Raw genomic sequence first — 24,072 nt, forward strand, 5'->3', positions numbered from 1 at the left:
GCATTTCTGGGCAAGGCAAAGCCCCATTCTGGTATTTGTGCTTTATTTCTCAATGAGAATGAAAGCTAAAAAACTAAAATGAGACAATGATAATAGGATGGTGAGAAGAAAAAAAAAATGAAAGCAAACAGGATTTTTAAAAGCGACATTTAATTTTAAAAGCACTAAATCCATCTGCAATAATTCTTCTAAAGCATTTTGAGAGTTTACTTGATAGCACATTTTCTCTTGGTTTTCATATTTTCTAAAGAAACTCTTGAAAAAGAATTATTTTGTCGGAATTCCTCCAGAAAGTGAAGGGAATAAAGCTCCAATAAGGCAGAAAATTGTGCTGAAAGCAGAATTCTAGTGGGATGGAAATGAGGGTGGGTGTGAGGCGAGGACACAAATTCATGGCCATTCGGTATGAAACGCAAAATAAGCAAAAGCACAAGGAGTTTATTTTCCAAGCACAGATCATCTCAGTCGGGTAGCTGTACTAGCTGAACCATAGAGCTCTACTGACATCTAGTGCACAAAACATAACGATCTTCTATGAAATGAAATACTCTCCATAGTTATATGTAGTAAAAAGTGAAATATTTATGTATCAACATAGGTCAAGGGAAACCATAGCAATTAAAGTCTTTCAATGAAGTCTTTTCTTCGATAATATCTCATTTCATTCCTTCTGCAATAACCCTGCAAGCAAAGCAGAGAAATTATTATCCATCTCATTTCACACATGGAGAAACTGAGGCTTGGAGAAAGAGATGCTTAGTGATTTTCCCAAGATGACCCGCCTAGTAGAACAGAACCGAGACAAAAATGAAAGACTTCTTTCATCTTAGACCTCTCTCTTCTGCAAATCTCCTTCTCTCTGCATCCACAGTTGTGCCTTCCGCACTTCAGAGGATGCTGAGAGATGTCCTCCAAAGGTAGATAAGAAGGTTACTGCTCACTTGGGATAGGGGAAGAGAAAGGGGCACAGTCTTGTCTCAACCCTATGGAAATTAGCAGAATCTCTGGATTTATGCTATCCTGACTTCTAAAACCACAAATTAGAAAAACCCAACTCCCTAGCAAACATGGTAGTTGGAAGTGAATATGGAAGGGAAAAGCCTCAAACTAGAGAGGAATTGAGAAGTACCAAATGTCCTTTTCCCCCTTTCTCAAATAAAAAGAACATATATACGTGTGTGTGTTTATGTACACATACATATACATATGTATACACACACATAAATATATACATATGCATATCGTGTGTGATATACACATCACACAAATATATACATTTTAGAGATACATATATATATATATATATATCTCCAAAAAAATCTTAAAGTTTCTTCCCCCTAGTATATTTTACACTGATGGCAGATACCAAGCACCTAAGTTTACGTTTCCCATTTAATAGCAAAAACAAAAAACAAACAAAAAAAACCCCAGGAGGCCAAATAAGTAGAAGCACACAGTAAAGAAATTACAAGAAGAATTAACTGCAGGGAGATAGTCATCTTTATATCTAATGAGTAAAAATAACTTTATGGGAAAGAATACTTGCTTTCATTTAGGTTTCAAAAAGGATTTATTTGGGGAAAACTGCAGCCCCAATTCAGATTTCTGACCTGACTTCAACCTTTCCAAAGGCTTTTTAAAATTTGAAGGTCTCATAGTTAAAATAGTATAAAGTTATTCTGAATAAAACAATAATAACTACACACTAAAAAGTGAATTTATATGAACAAGCCAAAATATTCGGGGGAAAATATGGCTTTCCTTACTTATCTAGGGGAATAATGATTTGTTTAATGAACTTTATAAGAGCATTTTTACCATTGAAAATACCATTGCCTATGCCCTCATATATTTTAAAAAACATCGTTTCAACTGCTTTAACTATAACTTAAAGAGCAAGCAAAGAGAGCAGACGTTTGCTCTTCATCTGAACTATATTCAGTATTAAAACTTTCTGAAGAAAAAATATTTTTAAATATCCCATTATGAAATCTAATCATTTTGTGTTTAGTTGGTTAGAAAAAAAGTCCAAAGGAATGCTCCAGAAAATGTGAGATGAGATCAGGGGCATTTAGAACTTCAGCATTTTCCCACAGTTTCACTTTTAAGATTTGGCCCATTAAGATATGTTTTCATTGGAATCCTAAAAGCAAGAAGAGGATTTAATTCAGGGAAAATGATGGTTATTTGCTGAAACAATATAATTATTTGCTCAACCAGAAAATTACTATAATTTACTTAAACTTCCATCCAGCTCAGGATTTCAATTTCATATCTGTTTCCTTTGACATAGAAAATGAATATATTGGAAACTGCTGGGAGATTTATTAGGAGATCTTTATCTGAGCAAGAAACAATTAAAAATTGGTTATCAACAAATTTTGTGTATTCTTAGAATTTATGTACCCATAGAAGTTTTGACTCAAGAATCAAAGGAATGGTCTGGCAATTACCATGTTAATTTCAACAATGAAGAAGCCAACGCAGGTCATTCTAGCTTAAATAGCCAGCTAGCTCAGTTGTTGTCCACACTGACTGAATTAATCTAATGCTATACTTCCTCTGAAAGAGTGTTTGCTGTTAGTGCCCTCAAATGGATTCTGACTCCTTGAAAACCCATGTACAGCAGAAAGGGACCCTGCTCTGTCTTTTTGCACCATCCTCTGACCTTCCAGCGCTATATCAGACAATGCTCCGCTCCTATTCATAGGGTTTTCATGGCCAATTTTTCAGAAGCGCGTGGCCAGGTCCTTCTTCCTAGTCTGTCTTAGTCTGGAAGCTCCACTGAAACCTGTACACCATGGGTGACCCTGCTGGTATTTGACATACCAGTGGCATAGCTTTTAACATCACGGCAACATGCAGCCATCACAGTATGACAACCGATAGATGAGTGGTGTGGTTCCCTGACCAGGAAATGAACCTGGGCCACAGCAGTGAGAGTGCTGAATCCTAACCATTAGACCACCACTGAAAGTGTGTACAATAGTTGAAAAGCTAGAAACAGGAAAGAAGTTATGAAAACCTGGCATAAGTTGCTGGTCTCAAGGAACAAATAGAAGTTATTATGGTCAAGAAATTCTATATAATAGGAATTGCAAATTTAAATATCCTTAGGAGCCAGACAGAAGACATGGAGGAGTGGTGATGGTTGGGGTGGTAACCAGGGTTGGTAAAGAACGTGATGAACTGGACGTGCCCTGTCCCAAGAGGCATCATCCACTACACACTTCCAGCCAATTAGATGAGGTAAGAATGTGGGGAAAGTCAGGAATCTGGAGTTTTCATCGAAATCTCCAAACTTAGAAAGGGCCAAACCAAGAATGTCTGTAGATTGCATTCAGCTCATGAGTTATCAGTTTACGATATCTTACATATAAGCATCTGGGCTGAATCAATTTTGCATTTTCTGTGTGTGTGTATGTGTGTGCTTATGTGTATGTGTGTGTGCAGACATGAATTTGCGTATCTTAGACCTCTCTGCGTATCCAAGGATGAGTCAAATTGACAAATTAAAACAACAGCCAAAAACAATCAGTCTGCTTAATTGATCCCCTTCAGCTATGGGATGTACACTGGCAGGTCCCTGAAGCACTGGTGAGGCCAACAGGGTCACCCTCCATCAGATGCCCCCTCTTTCCTTCTTGAGCACCCCCTCCCCGTCTCCTACCTTAACCGTACTTTTAGCATCCAACAGGCAGTATCCACAGCTCTCCTGTGCAGGACTGCCTTAGACCAACTGGAGCCACTTTGCTGACAGGTGAGAGAGCCAGAGGTACATCCCCCTAGGGTAAGCAGCCCTTAACAACTAACTTTCAGGCATGGGAATGTGAAAGCCCAGCTCTCCTGCCTTGGTTTGGGGCCACCTTGAGCTATAATGTACACCCCTGAGCTTTCCTGCAGGATTAGGCAGATGATCCCCTCCACAGGACTTTGTCTCCATTGGATCCTTGTTTGGTTTCTTCCTCTCCCCCTTTCAGCTCCCCTACTCCCCACTGGTCCCTCCCAGGAGCAAGCACTTCCTTAATAAATTACTTGCACATAAATCCGCATCTCAAATTCTGCTGAATCCAACCTACAACCACCAGCCTCCACTCTGCCTTAATTTCCTCTTCCTCAATATGAGGACAGAAATATTACCTACCTCATAGGGTGGTTGTGGCGATTACAAATGTTACCATGTATAAAGAGCTTAGAACAATCTCTGGCAATCACTATGTAAGTGTTGGCTAAAATCATTCTCTTATGTTGTTAAGAGGATGCAAATAAAAATGAAACTATCACACTTTCAGCCAAGTTCTGTTTCTGATGGAAGCATATATTGATTTCAACTTTGGAGATATATATACATATATATTAGAGCTCACTAAATCTTTTTTGTTCTCCAAGGTTCACACATGACCATATGACATGCCTCTGGGAGGAAGCAGGATCCCAATAACAAACCAAACTCAAGCACAAGAATGGAGGCTGTGTTTATAGGTGGCAAAACTACCAGACCATGGCATGGGACATCTCAGACACCTCAGACATCCTAATGAATCATCACAATTGATTCAGCTGCAGCCCATCTGTCAAATGAACAGGCCATAGTAAGACTAACTCCCATGGTCCATTTGCTTCTTCTATATTGACACAACCTCAGCTTCCTGTCTTTCCTGCAGAAACAGGCATCTCTCCGAATTTCTCCGTTGTTGTCAACAGCACCATCATCTTTGTAATCCCTCAAGATTATAAGCTTAGGATAATTTATTTCTAACTTAGTCCCCTCAAACCAATCTATCATCATGTTTTGCTTATTGTTTTTTCAGAATGTCTAGCAGCTCTGTTCCTTTCTGAAGATGCCACTGTAATTAATATAAACCTTAATACGTCATGTTTCTCATACCATCTTATCTCTTCTGTCTTCAAGTCCTTGTCAATATAGCTGGTAGAATACACTTTAAGACTTGCATGGTTTCTCTCTATAGCCAAAGAGTGTGTGTAACCTGCTCAAATTATTTAACATGCAAGTCTGTAGTGCTATGTGCCAGGGACTGTTCTGAGTGCTTTACAAGTATTAACAACCATCCGAGGTAGGTGTTATTATTGCCCCTGTTTTATAAATGAAGAAACTGAAAGATAAATAACTTGCCTAAGGTTATAAAGCTTGTAAGTGTCAGAGCCAGAACTCAAAGGCACAGCAGTCTGGCTGCAGGGTCTGTGCACTTACTGTGAGGCACTTACTGATAATACCACACCACTACTACCACCTCTCAATCAGTGTTGGTCATCACCACCATCAACCTTTACCACGATCTCCCCCCAAACCCTCGACTCCAATTATCCCCATTTCTGAGTTTCTGTGGGCAGAATAGGATGAGAAAAATTCTGTAAATGGTGAGAAAATGGCTTGTTTGGTAGGTTTAAACAAGGAAATCATAGGAAATAACGCTGAAATGTGTGTAAGCAATCTCTCTGTGAAGGATCAGGCTATAATTATAGGCTGATCTGCTCATGAATGCCAAACCAATGAACATATCTATAACTGGCTCTCAAAATGTTAATAGTCTCAGTTTTTACAGCTTCCACCTTGAGATACGTTCTTAGGGAATTTGGCCAGAGGCTATTTTATGGCCCCACTAAGTCCTTTTCCTGGTGGACCAGGAACCAACCTCAGAGAGAGTCTATGTGTGACTCTCTTATAGTCTTGTGAATTCCTTAAATCTCTAAGACCCTTCTTCAGTGGTTGGAGTGGTTATTTCTCTTCGTTTGAGAGTATTACTTCCAAACTTCCAGTGCCATCTCTTCAATACTTTTCCAGGATGCCTGTGTCCTCCTGCAAATAGGACCTGATGGCCTGCCTAATGTCCCAAAGACCCCATGAGTGATGTGTACATTAGGATACACTTATGACTCTACTACACTTGAATATATAATTTTTAACTTAATGACTTTGAAGATTATAAGCAACTCTTCCGTTATTACCATATTGATATGTATTTCATATTCAGAAGGCCTGTCCAAATTCTTATTTACCTTCAAACAAACTGAAAATTTGGTGGTGGTCAAGGGTCTTTAGAAATTTGCCAATCCTTGCCATAATTCTCTTCCAATTAATTTTCAAAGTAATTCCTTAGGTGATCGTTAACATCTTCTTTAGGAATCCATTAATATTTGCTAAATCTTTTAACCAAAATAGAATTACTAGGGCTGGTTTCAGTAAAAAATTACTGCATGAAGTGCTAAACATTGACAACAATATAAGATGTTCCGAAAGCTTTGCAAGATAATTATTAACTGACGAAAATAAATGAAAGACTTCAAAAATGTGATGTTCAGTCACCATCTGGGATGGCTTACTACAGTAAAATACAAAAACAATACTGCAGAATACATTTTATTGTATTTCTTCAAACTAATTCAATTATAGAACCATATAGTGGGAGCAGATTGTGGTTACTTGGTTGGGATGAACATAAGCTTTTAAATTATTCTTTTCATTTTGGACCCAAAGCAGGGTGACAGAGAATAGTTGGACATTAATTCCTTTAAAATTTTCCCTTGGGGGAATATAGCAACAATTTTATTCCATTGTAACTAAGACATATCAATATGGCTCCCCCAATTGGATCAAACATGACACACAACAGAACCATTGGCAGCAGATGAGTTGGTGGTATGAGATCAAAGCATGAATGGGGCCGAAGGTACTCAAAGTCAATTCTCTTGGCCAAAACTTTTGCAAGTTTTAAATATTCCTTATGATACTGTCTCAGGATTCAGAGCAAGATGGTAGAGAGTTTGTCATCTTATATAAAGTTCTGCTCCTGCCTTGAATCTTAACTCTAACAGTTAGATATGGCCCACCTCATGCTAGGCATCTATCTTAAATAACCTGGAGGGGATCTTCAACAAAAGATTAGTTAAGAATGCCAAAACCCATTTTAAAGCATCAATACTACATAAAGCTTACATAGATTAATTGGTGCATTAATAATCATTATTTATGCATTAATTTATACCAAATCTCATTTTAAAAGGGCTGTAATTTACATTATTAAAATATAAATAAGTGCAGAAAATTAGTAAGAGAGAATTAAGGCTAGGAAAATATTTCAAGTCAGGGGCAACGTTAGTACATTAAAATATAATGTACGTGGGGCCAGCCCCGTGGCCTAGTGGTCAAGTTCGTACGCTACGCTTCAGTGGCCCAGGGTTTTGCCGGTTTGGATCCTGGGCACCGACATGGCACCACTCCTCAAGCCATGCTGAGGCGGCATCCCACATGCCACAACTAGAAGGACCCACTACTAAAAATACACAACTATGTACCGGGAGGCTATGGGGAGAAAAAGGAAAAATTTTAAAAAATTAAAAAACGTTTTAAAAATAATAAATAAATAAATAAAACATAATGTAGAGTTGCCAGAAATAGTGTACAAAATTGTCTCTAGAAGCCAAAGAAAAGAGAAAACTATCTTGATATATAAAATTCACAGAATCCATAAACATGAAAACAGACCAATTTTTTCAGCGGAAAGCCAGTCTTCCTTGACATTAAGACCTGAAAGAATTTCTTCCATAATTTCTGATAAAGAAAATCTGATCAAATTCACTTTTATCCGTAGAATCTTCAACAGCCAAGTGCACACGCTCTTTCTTGTTTCTAAACTCTTACCATGTTCTTTTATCTTTTATTCCAAAATATTTATTGAGTACCTGGCATTTGTGTCAGATGCTGGGGAATACAACCGTTAAGCAGAACAGACCTAATCTTGGTATGGGGTTTATAGTTTGGCGAGCCAGAGAGACGGAAATTTTTCAAAAACCACGTAAATAAACATATATAGTTATAATATATATGTATAATACAATATATAAACATACGTAATTACAAACTGTAATCAGTGCTATAAAGGAAAATGATGAGGTACCATGAAAACAAATGGCCTGATCTACCCTCAGAGGTCAGAGGAAGCTTCCCTGAGGAAATGGATGAGTTTGCACTTGGAACTGCAAAAGGAGTAAGTGCTGTCTCGTTTAATACTGTACAGTGCTGTATTTTTTCTACTGTTTAAGGGGGAGGGAATCTGGTCTTGTTTTCCAAATTTCCCTAGTGGATGCTGAGCTGCTCTAGGCAGAAATCACACCGGCTCTCTGTATCCCCATCCTACTTCAAGCATGTCAGGGACACTGCGGCACTCAAGAACCCACAGCAGTCGAAGGAGGAGAGAACACAGTTTAGCATCACCACCACCAAAAATGCTCAGCAGGGATATATAGTTTCCTTTAGCCTCAACTCTTAGTGCTTTGAACTAATGACTGTTTTAATTGACAGGAAATTCAAATACATCTTCCAAGCACTCTATTATTATTACAAGTTTTGGGGGAGATTGGAGTTCCCCTGGAGAGAAATTTAAGCCGAAGAGCTGGAAAAACCCATGCTTTGTTACAAACTGGGAATTTCTCTTCACATGCTGTTGTCCTTCTGCTCACTGTACGTGATATTTCAATATTCCCTCCGCAGCAAAGAACCAGGCAGCACCTGCAGACCTGGCCTCTTGTTCCTACCATAACAAATTGTTAATTATTCACCAATACCACCAAATTGTTTTAACATGCCACTGAGGTCACTGAAACCACTCTTAATTTCTCTCTTCCCCATCTCTCCTTTTCCTTCTCCTGCCCGTCTTCCTTCCCTCCCTTCTCTTTTCTTTCCTGTAACCCTTGCACTCACCTCTCTCCCTTTCTACCCCCACTGACTCCCCTTCTCAGGATGTAAAAATAATAAAACCTGATGATCAGACGCTGCACGGTGACGCAAACCTCTTGAGTTCACTGATCATGTGCCTGGTGACTTCATCCCTAGACAGGGGCTTTTCCTGCCTGGAGTTGCCGCAGACGAGACTGGCCTCGGAGGATACCTGCCTGTTTGTAGGGAGCGATTAAGATATAGGAGCGGAGGGGCTGGCCCCGTGGCCGAGTGGTTACGTTCGCGCGCTCCGCTGCAGGCGGCCCAGTGTTTCGTCGGTTCGAATCCTGGGCGCGGACATGGCACTGCTCGTCAGACCACGCTGAGGCAGCGTCCCACATGCCACAACTAGAGGAACCCACAACGAAGAATACACAACTATGTACCGGGGGGCTTTGGGGAGAAAAAGGAAAAAATAAAATCTTTAAAAAAAAAAAATGATATAGGAGCGGACATCAGAACAAAAGGGAACTGGTGTCCCTGTCCTATATGGGGAGGAGCAGATAGCACAGGAAAATATAAATTATAGAATCAATAGAAGTGGGCAGAGAACAAGGCTAGAAAGAGAGAAGAAGGCCCTCCCTTGGGAATGGGCAAAGTATAGTTAGGGAGATTGGGTTAGAAAACAGAATTTAGAGAAATTCCCAGAGCCAAGGACACAAGGAAAAGAGCTTAGCCTTGGGCTGAGTCTCGAAGGAGGAATTGCTATTGAGGGTTCTTTGTTTGTCCAGATAACTTTGTTTCCGCCAGCTTTATTGAGATATAATGGACGTATAACATTGTATAAGTTTAAGATGTACCATATGTTGATTTGATACACTATATATTGCAGGATGACTACCACCATTGCATTAGCTAACACCCCTGTCGTGTCACATAAAAGCATAACAAAGTGAGGATAAAGTGCGGGGATTAGCTGTAGAGTTCTGTATTCAGATGACCCAAATTTGAATCCTGACCCTGCTTGTTAAGCTACATGACCTTGGGGAAGTGACTCACCTCCTCTAAACTTCATTGCCTAATCTGTAAAATGGAAAGGATAAAGCAAACCTACAATTGTAGTTGTCCCACAGTGGCAGCTCTTACTATTTCTTCATCTGCTATTACTATTACAACATTGTCTAACATGTGATAGGTACTAAATTTTGTTGTGACTGACTCTGGAAGGGATATATGTGCTATACATGAATAATGCGGACAATTTTTCTCATAGGACAAAGCGCAACCAAACAGCCAGATTTCGAACAACTTCTTTCACATACTACAAACATTGGCTGGACATTAAAGAGCTTTAGCCTTGACAGTCCCCATGTGGCCACAGAGCACTGTCCTATGCTTATTTTCCTGGATGTCCCCCTATCATACAATCGGGTTTGCTCCATTCTTTGGGAGTTACAACCTTCCAATGGAAACATCAGCATCCTCTCCCTCAGGCCAGCAAGCTATGCTATGGAAAGGAAAACAGCCCTCTTGACCTGCCCGAAGATGCAACCTTGATTTTGGATGGCCAGGAGCTGAGAGCCTGGACCTCTGTGTCGATGGTCTCTGGGCAAAGATCGCATTTCCAATGACGTAGGTTTCTATCCACAGCAGGGCAAGAAAAATGACTGCATGGAATCTGCACTCTTTATGACCCTGACAGTGTGATTGTTAGGGCCACTCATGCCATTTTGTGTAACGAAAGCAAACAAGAAGAAGCCTTATATAAACCAAGCAGAGATGTCAAAATATTAAGATGGTCAGATCCCGTTTGGAACACTATGTTGGATTTTGGAAACCATATTGTAAGCAAATGCCCTAAAGTTGTGTCCCAAGGATAGCAACAAGATGAAAAAGATAGTGATAATTTAGGAAACACAGTACATAGATGTGTCAAGAACTGAATAAAGAGCTAAAAAACACTTTATAAACATCATCCCATGGAGTGTTCACCACAACCCCGTAAGAGAGCTAATGTGGTTCCCATGTGTCAGGTGAAAACACAAATCATACAGGTCTGTAAGTAGCTTTTCTAAAGTCACAGCTAAAAAGCTGTGATGAGTTATAATCTCAGGTCTGTTTCGCTCCAAAGTCTCTCCTCTTTCCAATTACAGAGATCTGGAGCGTGACTTCTCAGAAGGGGCTGGAAGCACTTGAGAATGGTTGAGATAGAGGAAGACTGATAAAGACAAGACATGGTATTTGTCTTTATTGTAAGAAAAACATCTTTGTTCTATTTAGCTACAAACCATGGTTCTAGGATGGAAGTTTCCTGGAAGCAGGTTTGACTTAATATAAGGGGGAATTCTTTAACAGCCAGAGCTGACTCACAGAGAAATGGGCAGACTTGGGCAAATTCTGAACATCCCAACACATTCAAGCAGTCGCCCAGTGTTCTTTTGAGAAGGATGTGGTAGAGGGAACCCTGCATCAGGTAATGGCCAGACTGTTAATTCTGAGATCCTGTCAATATCAAGATTATGCAATCCCAAATCAGCATTTGCACTGTGTGTTATCAGGTCACTGATACACATACAACAGGCCAGCTCTTGTGTAGAGCAGTGTTTAAACGAGGACTCTTCTGATCTCAAATGATAGAAGGCCCAACCCAAACTGGCCTAAGCAAAAAAGAATAAAAATGGAAACAAACAAAGTAGTGAGAACATATTGGCTCAAGCAACTGAAAAGTCATATGGATGTGGATGCGGCTAGAAATACCACTGGATCTAGGGGCACAAATGATGGCCTCAGGACCTGATTTTCTTCTTTTCATCTCTTGGTTCTCCTGCATCTCTCTTGAGTGACTCTCAAACAGGCTCTCTTATATCTTATCATATCAAGATGGCTGCCAGAATTTCTGGGGACTACATTCTTCCGGGCTCAAAACCAGCAAAAAAAAAAAAAAAAAAGAAGATGAGCTGGGAGTGTTATTTCCAATGAGGCCTGTGATTCACTTTGATAAACCTGGCTTCAGTTATGTGTGTGCCTGGCACTTATTACCATGTCCAGAGAAATGAGGAGGTCTGATTGGCTTGGGCCAGGCCACATGTTAAATTCCCAAGAATCCCACCCAGACCACATGGACAGAAGTAGAGGAAGAGTGGATTTTTTTACTCTGATGAACGTTATTGAGGGCCTGCTATGTGAATAGAGCATTGTGCTGAGCACCACCAAGCATACAAAGATGACTAAAAAGAACCAAAGCTATTGCGTATGACAGCTAAAGACAAGGCAGATTCATTTGTACTGAATGACATTTAGGGAGTGGCTTATAATCACCATTCTGCCTTTATGTAGGAAATCTGGGGAAACTTTCACTGGTTCTCAAGAGGAGCAATTTTGCTTTGCAACCCCTACCCTCCGGGGAACATTTGACAATGTCTGGAGATGCCTTTGGTTGTCACAAGCAGAGGAATGCTCCTAGCATCTGGTGGGTAGAGGCCAGGGTGCCGCTAAACATCCTACAATACACAGGGCAACCCCTCGCAACAAAGAATTATCCAGCCCAAAATGTCAATAGTGCTGTGGTTGACAAACCCAGCCGTAATGGAAAGCACATAAACATGCACTTGCAGTGTCCAGAAGCCTCCCGGTTATAGGTTAAACCCTATGGTACTGTGATAACTGATAGCGCTACAGCACAGCTCCAAGAAGGGAATGGCATGCCACATTCAGGTTGGAACAAAGGGCAGAGGACCAGGCCTGGGTTCTGTTTCATCCGAAGGCACTGCTAATAACTGTTCACACGGGGTTGGTCACCTTCACTCTCATCCTAATTAAAGCATCCCAGCGGGAACTCATGCCACATTGCCTTCCAGCTTCCAGGCTGATCACCCACCAGCAATTCATACCTGCTGGAAACTAGCTGGATGACTAATGAATTGCACAGGGTTTCTGTCAAACACACATCTTTAACTGGTCAAGAGACCTAACTTCATTTCAGAACTATTTGCTTGCATCTCAGATGGGTGTTCCAGATGTCAAGGGCAGAATCCTGTTGATGATCCAGGAACCATGCCAAAACTATTTGCTGGAAGCACTCCAAGGAATTGACTTCACACTCTCTGCAGTGGCCTCGAGTCGGCCAGTGGTGGTGTTAGGATTATTATTGAATTTGTGTTGCACGGCCAGACCTCACAGTCCAGAAACTTCATCAGCCTGCAATGACGCTCTGCCCACATTACTTTAGCAAGTTTGAAGTAGACTGGCAGACTGAAGGATGGAACAGGAAAGAAGGGGCTGAAACTGTATTATTCCAAGCCAATAGACCCTTCTTCTGCCTCTCTGCCTCATTTTGAATTTGTAAAATCCTGCCATGATAAACTAATCCGTTAACAGTCAAAGATCACCACTTTTAGGCCATGTCTATTCAAAACCCCCAATGCAATCATTTCGTTCATTCAATTTTGTCAAGAGGGGAAACAAGTCAAACCAACTGTTGGACTAAATTAGCATTGATTTTACTTAAATCAGTAGTTCTCAATCTTGACTTTACATTTGAACCACTTACGGAGCTTTTATAAGTCCTTGCACCCAGGCTACCCCCTAGGCGGCTTGTGTAAAAATCTCTGGAGGTGGAATCCAGGAGTCAGCATTTCTAAAGCTCTCCTGACAGTTCTAAAGTGCTCCTGTCTACATGTCCATCCTTCACGCTTTATGATCTGGCTACCACCAATGACTTAAGGAGACATAGACTACGAGAATGACCTGAGCCTTACAACCAATGAAGGAGGAAGGAGGGAAATTCCCTTCAGACTATTTCCACAGGTTCATGACCCCTGGCGTTGGGGGTTCATTTATGTATAACTTCCTCTCCATTAATAATTAAAAAATAGCTGTTCAGTTCTCTTGTGCAGCAATAACTCTGCAATGTAAAAGTGGTTTCCTACAGTTTATGCAATTGGAAAAGAAAATCATTAACACTTCAGACCAGAGAGTGTGGGCAATACTGAGATAGATCATTTTCTGGTATTACTGCTTATTGGCCATGTTCATAAAAATAGTCAGTGACAGGCAACTGCATAATAGTAGGGGACAGGGGACAGACTTCAACTTCATGTTAGTCCATTTAGGGAAGCACCAATGACCTCTATACACTTACCTTAGCCTTAAAAAGAGACTGCTGCTGTGTTATGGATCCTTGGCCCCTCTTGGATCATTAGAGCTAAAAGATGCCACCCACCTTCCTAAGCTCAGATTTCCTAAAACAATGGAACATAAAGAGATTGGATGAACTTCCTTCGTCCCTTGTACTGGAGAGCTCTCCAGCAATTAGCCTCTCTGCAGGAACTAAAACTACCCTTAAAAACTTCATAAATTCTGCCTGAGAGTTTTATTTTCCTAAGCCTAAATTCCTAATACGAGCTGTTTCCTGAAATTAATGACCAGCTGGAGAGAATATGTGTTTGGAGTCTGCATATACACAGGCCGTAGATCCATCTCAGGTCTAGATCCCCTTTTCCTGGGAGTGATATGCTTCTCACAGCCCCTGATATTTCATCATACAGGGTCATCACTAGAGCCGGCCTGGTGGCATAGTGGTTAAGTTTGCACACTCTGCTTTGGTGGCCAGGGGTTTGCTGGTTGGGATCCCAGGTGCAGATCTACGCACCACTTATCAAGCCATGCTGTGGCAGGGCTCCTACATATAAAGAAAGTAGAGGAAGATGGGCACAGATGTTAGCTCAGGGCCAATCTTCCTCAGCAAAAAGAGGATGATTGGTAGCAGATGTTAGCTCAGGACTGATCCTCCTCCTCAAAAAAGAATAAGTTCATCACTAAATTACTCGCTGTCATTCCCAATAGAGACAGGAATGTTTGATACCATTTCAAGCAGTGAGGGGAAGTGGATGGCAGGGCAGATTGGAGAGGGTGTCGGGCAGGAGGTCTACTTGGCCGAGGCCTCATATCCCAGGGGGCCTTGTATGTACACTCTTAACTTTATCTCCAAATCATGGAATTCATAGAGTCACAAAGATGAATGGGCAGGTTCAAAGATGTTCATTATATCAGTTTAGTGTATACCCCATTAGTAGTCTATGGTGCCTCTAGTATACTATGAATTAATATTTTTATAAATCCTGAATTTCTTGTGAATAATGTTATTACATTGCATTGTTTCTTCATGGGTTAAAAGTGTTGATATATTAAAGGTAAACATTTAAAATATACTACAACTTTTCAAAATGTGTTTTGATATGTCTAGTTGTTTTTAATGAATCCAAAACTCTGGAATCGGTCAAAGTCTCTCTGAAGTTCTGAGAGGTGATGGCAACAGGGTGTACACAAGGAGATGGTCAGCGGAACCATTATAGAGGGAGAGACGTACTCAGTGTGGCCTCTGTTCTCCGAAGCATCTTAGCTGGGGATGGGGCTGGTAGCTCTTTGATCTCTCCCTTGCTGACAGAGCCACATTGGGCTCTCCCTTGAGCTGGCATAAAAGAGAGACCGGATCGCCTTTGAGTGGTTCCTGCCCAACAAAACGCAGACAGATGGGTCTGCTGGGGGAGGAGGTGTCCCCAGCGGCGAGGACTGCTGAACTAACTCTCTGCCTGTGGGCTGCTGTTTCACACCTTCCGTGGTGAGCAAGCAGAGGATGAGTTCAAAGGTACACATGAGGGGCCCCTGGCCCCACTAATGAGTGCTCCAGTGCCATAGCCTGAGAAGCTGAACACACCCTAGACCTTGAGTTGAAGACTTTTAAACGTGTGTCTATGGGTTCATTCTCAGATGATAACTGTACAGTGCAAAATTCTTTTCAATGCCCTGGCACCCTGGGGAGAGGTGTTATTGCTGATGGGAAGGGGGGAGTGCAGGTGGTTAGGCTAAAGAATGAAAAATAGCCAGTTCTAAACTAGTGGTAATAATAGAGCCAAGGATGGTGTATTAATTTCCTATTGCAGCTGTAACAAATTATCACAAACTTAGTGGCTTAAAGCAATATGAATTTATTATCTTACAGTTCTGGAGGTTCAAATTCCAAAATGTATCTCACTGGGCTAAAATCAAGGTGTCAGAAGAGCTGCATTCCTTCTGAGGCTGTACAGGAGAATGTTTCCTTGCCTCTCTGTTTCTAGAGCTACCCACATTCCTTGGCTTGTGGTCCCCTTCCTCCATCTTCAAAGCCAACAACAAGGAGATGAGTCCTTTTCACATAGCATCTTTCTGGTTCTGTCTTCTGATTCCCTCTGACTCGTTTAAGTATCCTTGTGATGACATTGGACCCTCTCACATAACCCAACTTAATCTCTCCATTTTACTTTATTTTCTCCCTGAAGCCCCAGTAGATAGTTGTATATCCTAGTTGTAAGTCACTCTAATTCTTCTATGTGGAATGCCACCAAAGCATGGCTTGATGAGCAGTGTGTAGGGCTGTGCCCAGATCTGACCCAGCAAACCCCAGCCGCCAAAGCAGAGCACGTGAACTTAACCACTCAGCCACGGGGCCAGCCTCCAATCTCCCTATTTTAAGGTTAGCTGATTAGCAACCTAATTTCAATATAACCTTCACTGCCCCCATGCCATGTAATCTACCATATTCACAAATCCCAGGGATTAAGAGGTAGATATCTTTGGGAGGCCATTATTCTGCCTACTACAGATGGCATGTATAAATTACAACTGGAGATCAAGCAGTCTTTCACTAGCAGACACTTACTGAACACTAATTTGCAGCAGAGATATAAACAATAGACATGAGTAGAGAAGGCAGCATGATAAGCAACATGATGGAGGTCTTTGCAAAGGAGGAAAAATGGCTCACTCAGCTTAAAGTGGGACAGGGAAGTCCTCACCCTGAAGATGCTATTTATCCAAGAATCTCGCTTGTTTCCACCACATTCCTGACAACCATATCAGAGCTGCAAAAAAAAAAAAAAAGTGGACAAATGGGCTAATGGGATCATCACCATTGATATTAATTGAGCACTTACTATGTGCCGGGTACTACCTTGGAGTTCCTGATTCGATGGGTCTGGGGTGGGGCCCAGAATTTGTGTTTCTAACAAGTTCCAGGTGATGTCGGTCCTGCTTTGAGACTCACTGGCATGGTGCAATCAGCACAGGCGTTGGAGTCAGACCTGGCTTTGAATCTGGCTGTGTCACTTACCAGCTGTGTGACCTTGAGTGGATTCTTAGCTTCTTTAATTTTGCATCTGGAAAATGACAATAATTCACATCCTGTTAGTTGTGAGGATTTTAGGTGAGATAATACATGCAAAATACAAAGCAAAAGACAGACCCCTGGTAGACTTTGGTTTCCTTTCTTTTCCACCAATCTTCACGCTGAATAGAAGATGAACCTCAGGATAAACACCTTCTGGAGGACTGCCACAGGCTCTGAGCTCCGAGGCTTGAGTTAGAAACTTTCCTAGCTAGTTAGATCTAGAACCCCAAGCTGCGGCAATGATAGGAGGAAATGACAGCCTCCTTGTTCTTTCAGTGCATCAGCTATGTTGAACTTTGACCTTTGTCCTCAGCAATCATGTGATTAACAAGATGATGTTTCACAAGAACTTCACCACAGAACCACACTGTGATATGCTCGTGATTCAGGCCTCCCAGAAACCCGGAAAAACCGTCTCATCTTAGGAGAGCCATACTAAGGCCAACAATTCTATTATCCTGGAACTTCTGGTAATAGTGATGGGAAGAGATCTTTAAAAGCATCTGTGGCTACAAAAACATGGGTGATTTGTGAGGACCGAGAAAAGAGCTCAGGGGGAAAAGAAAAGAGCTTAGAAAAAAACTGATCACTTGAATGACTGGATCATTATTTTCACTATTTTTCTTCTTAGGGTAAGCATCATCTCATTTCAGACTTTCCTTTTTTCAGTCATCTATCTGAAACAAAACCAGTGCCAGCGCACTTTGGGTTTGGTGGAAAGTCAGCTTCATTTTTCCCAGAATGAGTCTCATCACTCTGCCAACTTCCTGTTCCCCAAGGCAGCATCAGCTGCTGATCACAACCCTCTTCGCCCAATTTCAGACACATCTGGTAGCTTCATCTTAAGATGCTAAAATCGCCAAAAAGAGCCGTAGACTCTTTGAGATATTTTTTGGTTGTTAAGACAAAACAACAAAATTGGCTTCTTGAATATTTTTAATATTATCTCCTTTGGACACAAAATATATTCCCAGGAGAGTTTGTCTGATAAAATAAAAGCAAGAGGCTGATGTCATGATTCACTAGAAAGATAACCCTTGCAGAAGTAAGCACCCAGGCCCCTGAGTCAGTGCTGATAAACACTTGGCAAACAGGGTTACGAGCATCAGGAAAGCCGGGTATCTATTGTGCAAGTTTGTGAGAAAATTGGAGCTTGAGAAAAGTAAGTCTGAGTCTCTATTTCCTAAACATTTCAGACTCGTGTGTGCTTACACTCACCCAAACACACACACACACACACACACACACACACACAGTTTTAAAAGGGTACCCGGAATGTGTTTGAATCAGATATGGTAAGACATGCAGACATGGAAATGACTACCAAGAAGGGAGAAGTTTCATATACTCACAGATTCCTAGAAACAGGAGGCATGACACACAACGCAGGGCCACACAGGGAAGCTCCAGAGTTGGTCAGGAGGCAGAGGGAGTGAGGGGGAAACAGGGGCAAGGGCAAGAGCTTTCATTGTGGCTTTTGTGGGAAGAACAAGTGAGGCAGGGTAAGCAGACTTAGGATTGGCTAGTTTGAATAAATTCAAGGAGTTCTGGGGCATCGGGGCTGTCACTAGTTGTCTGGTACCTGGTTTTGGAGTGACTAGGGTAGGTGGATAGTGGCCCAGAGAGTGAGAATCCAGTAGAGGCGGTGGTTGGGGGTGTGGGCTCTGCATTGGTTGGTTGGCATTTGAAAAGCAGGCTCCTCGGCGAGTTGGTGCTATCTCTTGGAATTAGCTAACCCTGGGAGGGGCAGTCCCTCCAGGGTCAGCAGGGCCCCAACATGTCAAAGCATCAGAGTATGGAAAATAAAAAGACATGATTAATACACACACACAGCTGGGAAATTTTGCAGCGCAATACCCCACGCCAGGCAGCTGTTTAGTTTGGGGATGATTTTGTGTTTTTTCTGTAGACCCTTTATTGGCAGTTTTGACATTGATGCTTTTTCCCCCTGAAAGGGGCTGTTTCAGTAGTGGATGTTGCTGCCTTGTCTCTGCATCACATATTCTGTCACCAGTGTAGTGGTGGGGTGGGAGGGGCGATTGGGGTTTTAGCTTTGCAGGGCCTTCCAGGAGCTGCCTCAGCACTGAAAGAAGTGAGATCTAAATCTAGTGTAAGTCTGATAGGAAAGAAAAAGGCCGCAAAGACTGGGATGAGAATGCTGATGATAGCGATTCCTTATATTACTGGTACAAAAAATTTCAAGGAGTTTAGCAGACGTGTATTTTCTCAATATCCTCAAGAGGCAAATAAGAGGCATATGAGAGCTCCAGTCTTTGTTTTCCAGCACTCACTTCCTTGCCCCATTCTGGTACCACACTCGATTGACTCTGCCTCCTACCAACACCACCACCAAGGTGGCTGTGTGACCCAGGCTGGGCCAATCCCAGTGTCCCATCTTCCTGGCCACATAGACCTTCACCCAAACTGGAACAACCTCAGCCCTTCCTTGGGGTTTCTCTGCTGGTGACTTCAAGGTTCACAGAGCTAGAATAAAACAACAAGAATAATAATAGCTGATATGTGCAGAGTGATTATTAGATGCTGAGCATACTGAAAGCACTTTACATATCTTATCACTTTTAGCTTGATCTTTACACCACCCTATAAGGTATTATGATTATCCTTATAATAAGAGGAAACTGAGGCATTAAGACAATTAAAGAATTTGCTCAAGGTCATCTTCTGAGTGGCAGAGCCAGGATGCTGCCTGAGGCTGTCTGACTCCTGAACCCCAGCTCTGAACTACTACTGTCTATTTTCTCTGGAATGGCTGGCAGCTGCGTTCTCTGCCGTTTGGGGAAAGCTGATATATGGTAGAAGAGAATAAACTGTTTCCCATTAGGAATTGTTTTCAGCTGCATATAATAGAAAACCCAAATAACATAAGCTTAAACAAGATTTAGGGGTTTATTTTTCTCTTACATAATATGAACTGCAGAAGGAGGCAGTCCATGGCTAGGATGCAGTCTTTCAACATCATCAGGGATGCAGGCTCTTTCTATCTTTCTTCTCCTCTATCCTTAGTACATAGTTGCCATCATCAAGTTGCCTCATCATCCAAGATGGCTGCTGGAGTTCCAACCATCAGGTTATGATTCCAGGCAGGAAATAGGAAGAATGGAGAAAGGAGGAAAATGGTGGTTATAGCAAGAGAGTCAACTCTTGAAGCCCCACCCTATACCTTTTTCTTATATCTCTCTGGTCACTCTGGACTGAAGGGAACTGGGAATAGTCTTTAAGGTGATGTTCCTAAGGAAGGAGGGAGGAAGAGGTAGCAGCTCTCAGTCTTTGCCACAAAGTCAGATATGTTCTAAGAGGACATTAATGAGCAAGCTTCCATATGCCCAACTCACTAACTCATAGTTGCAAAATTGAGAAAAGACTCATCTTCTGAACCCCAGCCCGGGGAATTTATCATCATGCCAAGAGCTCACCTTCTAAAGGTGGCAGCCAGTGTTGAATCTGCCATCCTTTTAACCTCAGGAAAAGCTGACAAAATTTAGCAGAATCCACCAGCATTCCATCTTATCTTGAGTCTTGTAGAAAGCCTAATGCAGGAGAACTAGCTTGTTAGAAATGAAATATGCAGCAGGTCGATGTCAACTTTCTCCAGGGCCTGCCAGAGATAGTGCTGACTGACATCCCAGGCAAATGACAGGAGCTGGCTTTGAAGTTTTGTTGCATATCCCAACTCAGCAAGGACTTAGACTGCCAAATCCATTCTATAAGCAGTTATCAAAGGCCCCCAGAGCAAATGAAAATGCTTCACTCACAGAGTCAAATAGCCCTTATAAACAGGCCCTGAAGTTGGACTTCTCTCTAAATTTATGAGAGCAGTGAATTTATATTATTTCATATATCAAATAAAAATGGACAGTGCTGTGACATTTATAAGACCCTTTCCCTCCTGTGTTATTCTTTCCTCAATGTATATTCATACGTACACAGCATAGACTTGCCCATTCTGTAGGAAACATATCAAGAACGCAAGGGAGAGAGCATGGCTGGTAATTAACCCTAAACATCTCTCTGTCCTTATAAGATGGAAGAAGGCCTGATCCTTCGCCGATGTGTACACCCCTACACGCACATTCAGTTGGTCTTTAAGCCAGTCCCTACACACCCCACGAGCTTTTTTTGTTTCTTTCTTCATTTTTGCTTCCATGACCTTGCAGATGCTCTCCCCCTGCCTAAAGCACTTCTCTCCACCTTTCAGTCTGATGACCTTCAGTTTGTCCCTCAAAACTCCACTTAGATGTCACCTCATCTGAGAATGCTAAATTCTAAATTCCCAAAGACTCCCAGAACAAATTCATTGCTCTTTCTCCTGTCCCATGCAAGTACTTAGCACAATTATCATAAATTGTGACATTTCTTTTCTTGTCTGTCTCCCCGACTAGACCGTGAGCTCACCAGCAGGAACTGTCTTACTTATTTCTATATTCAGTGCTGGGTACACGGTACGTGCTTATGAATGTGGTTGGATTTTAAAATGAATTGAGTTGGACAACAGTTCTCATCTATACTGGTTTTCCCTGAACTTATGACCCCATGCGATTGTTTTCCTCACTCAGATGCTTTTGCTCCTCTAGGAATTGTGTGAAATCTTACAGTGCTCAAGTTGCCCCATTTGCCTGAGATACTAGGTGCAAAATTCTGAAACCTTCAAACTCTGATGCCAGGAAATCCACTTTCCTCTTTGCGCTCTGGTTATTTTTAGTCAGCTTCTCTAATTCTTCTCAAGTGTGAGAAACTGTGAAAGAGGGAAATATGTCTTCTAATTAAGCAGTTACAGATAAAAATTTTAATTAATACTCCCTATCTGGTCCAGGAAAACAAAGAGGCTATTATTGGATCAGAAAAGTTCTGTAAGATATTCCTTATCTCTAAGTCAGATTGGCAAACTCTGAGCTCTCCTGGACCCTGTGGAGTGTGGCTGGGGGGCTATGGGTGGGTGGAATGGAGGACTGAGTGAGTGTGTTGGCAAAGGACAATTGAGGGAGGGTGGGCAGGATGCCTGGACCACATATGGTTCATGTACAAGGTTATTGGACTTAATTTTGGGATCAAATTGTATATGGTTATGGATATAAGGAGTCCAGTTTTGGAGTTAGCTAGGTGAAGGTTTGAATGATGGTTTGGTCAATTACTAAGCTTGGCTAATTATTAAGCTTGTGAGCTTGGGCATATTCTTTACTGGACCTCAGTTTTATCTGTAAAATGAAGGTGTAATATTCACAGGGTACCTGCTGGGATGCAGTGAGCTTATCCCTTTAAAATATCCAGCAACGTGTAACTGGAACATAGTGAGCTGAGTGTTAATCTCCTTCTTTCCCCTTTGAAAGACTTGGGGCAAGAGAGGCAGAGATCGTCATCTCTGATTGCTCTCCAGCCCACCCCTCTCCCAGCAGCTTTGGAAGAAAAAGGAGACTTGCTGTTTGGGGTCATTGTATAGAACCAGTGTGTGCAATTTCCTTCATTCAGCAAATATTATTCACTGAATATTTAATTATGAATTGGACTATAGTCCCTTCTCCCAAAGAACTCACAGTCTAGAGAGAAAGACAGATCAGTAAGAAGTTAAGATTTTATCCTAAGGGCAATAGACAGCCATTGAAGGTACAGTCATACAGACAGACAGTGTATAGAACGGATTAGAGACAGAGAAATGTGTTGGCAGTACAGGTGGATGGTATTTGTAGCCTGAGGGGAGGACTTGTGGTGAAGGAGTTGTGGAAGAAGAGCGGTTAAATCAGGTGTGCTGATTTAACACATTTTAAAGAGGTAGAGTTGACAAACTTGGTAGATTGGAGGTAAAGGAAGTGAGGAAGGGGAGGAAATTTGGACTCTTTTACCAAGATAGGAACGCAAGGGAAGGAGCCTTTAATGGAAGCTGGGAAGAGGGGTGATGAGTTCAATTTTAGACATTGAGTTTGAGATCCTATGGGACCTCCAAATAGAGATGTCCAGCAGACAAATGGATGTGCAATTCTTAAACACAGTAAAGAGATGTGGGGTACAAGCTGAGACTTAGGAGTCAGAATATAGATGGTAGATGATCTGATGAGATTATCCAAGAAGGATATGTAGATTGACTAAGCCTTTGATCAGAAAATCTAACACAATTTTTCTTTATGGCTTTTAATTACAAGGTTGACTGTGTCTTTGTGGCCTAAGGTTATGTGGCTAAAATATGAGCAAAGAGTAAGCCACAAACTCAGGAACAGGACCCCACTATAGTTTCAAGAACTCATACTTGTTCTTTATGGTTCAAAGATAGTGGCTCTCCCCTGGTTCTCTGGGTCCCTTTTCCCCAAATATGTTTTTATTTGACTAATATTCAGAGAAAAGCCAGAGATGCAAATGAGCTGATGCATGGCAAATATAACTGTCTCCATGACCCAGATTTCCACAAAGTAATTTAAGGTACAAGTAAGTAAGGGGAAATAGTATGAGGACAGGACATTGTCCTAACTTGAAGGTAACCTGGCCCTTCTCCCAAATTTCCTAAAAGATACAATGTTGTTTACCCTGATATTTCCCAATTAGGTCTCTGGTTTTCACCATTCAATTCAATGTGATCATAGCATGTATTTCCTAGGTGCATGGCACTAGGTCTGCCTGGGCCATTTGGCCATGAAAATAGCATATAGTCAAGTCTCCTGGGCAGAAGCAGCGTTTCTCATCTTGAATTATGTATAGTCTTGAGATATCCTCTGGGATCAAATTACGCAGTAAGATATCCACCTGAGCGCCATGCTCTCTTCTTGGCCAAAGGAATCTGTGTGGGCATTTTTACAATAGCCATATGTCTAATGATTGCAAATCTTGACGTATGAGTCACTGAGGTAGCTAAGAAAGCTAACGTTGGTAGGCCTATTCACTGAAGTATCTCAAGTCCAGTATAAGGAAATATAGTGTACCCTAGACACAGAGTCACAGTCTCATACAATGACTACATACTGGTCAGAAGTACTGGCTCTGGAGCTAGACTGACTGGGTTTGAACTGTGGCTTCAATGTCTATTAGCTGTTACCCTGGGCCTCTGTTTTCCAGTCTTTAAAATTGAAATAATGATCGTGCCCACCTCATTGGGTTATTGTGAGAATCAAATACATGTAGAGTGCTTAAATCAGTGTCTGGCACATAGCAGATGCTCAATAAATGCTAGGTATTATTATTTATATTACTATTT

At 41.6% G+C, this 24,072-nt stretch overlaps 1 long non-coding RNA gene across 2 annotated transcripts in view; it reads right to left on the reverse strand.

Annotated features, from left to right (window-relative positions):
- Positions 1-418: 418 nt before the first annotated feature.
- The window catches only part of LOC139082588 (uncharacterized), a 35,068-nt gene continuing 11,414 nt past the window's right edge, over positions 419-24,072 (reverse strand). Inside the window, exons 2-7 of one of the 2 annotated variants that reach the window (XR_011538744.1) lie at positions 20,312-20,425; positions 19,800-19,946; positions 18,460-19,361; positions 16,662-16,866; positions 16,507-16,572; positions 419-681 (exon numbers count right to left, since the gene is read on the reverse strand). This is a non-coding gene — a long non-coding RNA (uncharacterized lncRNA). Of the gene's footprint in view, positions 682-16,506; positions 16,573-16,661; positions 16,867-18,229; positions 19,362-19,799; positions 19,947-20,311; positions 20,426-24,072 lie in introns of those variants that run through there. The other variant, XR_011538745.1, reaches the window with a different exon arrangement.

The sequence above is a fragment of the Equus przewalskii genome, chromosome 3 (genome assembly GCF_037783145.1).
Source record: "Equus przewalskii isolate Varuska chromosome 3, EquPr2, whole genome shotgun sequence".
Taxonomy (NCBI): domain Eukaryota; kingdom Metazoa; phylum Chordata; class Mammalia; order Perissodactyla; family Equidae; genus Equus; species Equus przewalskii.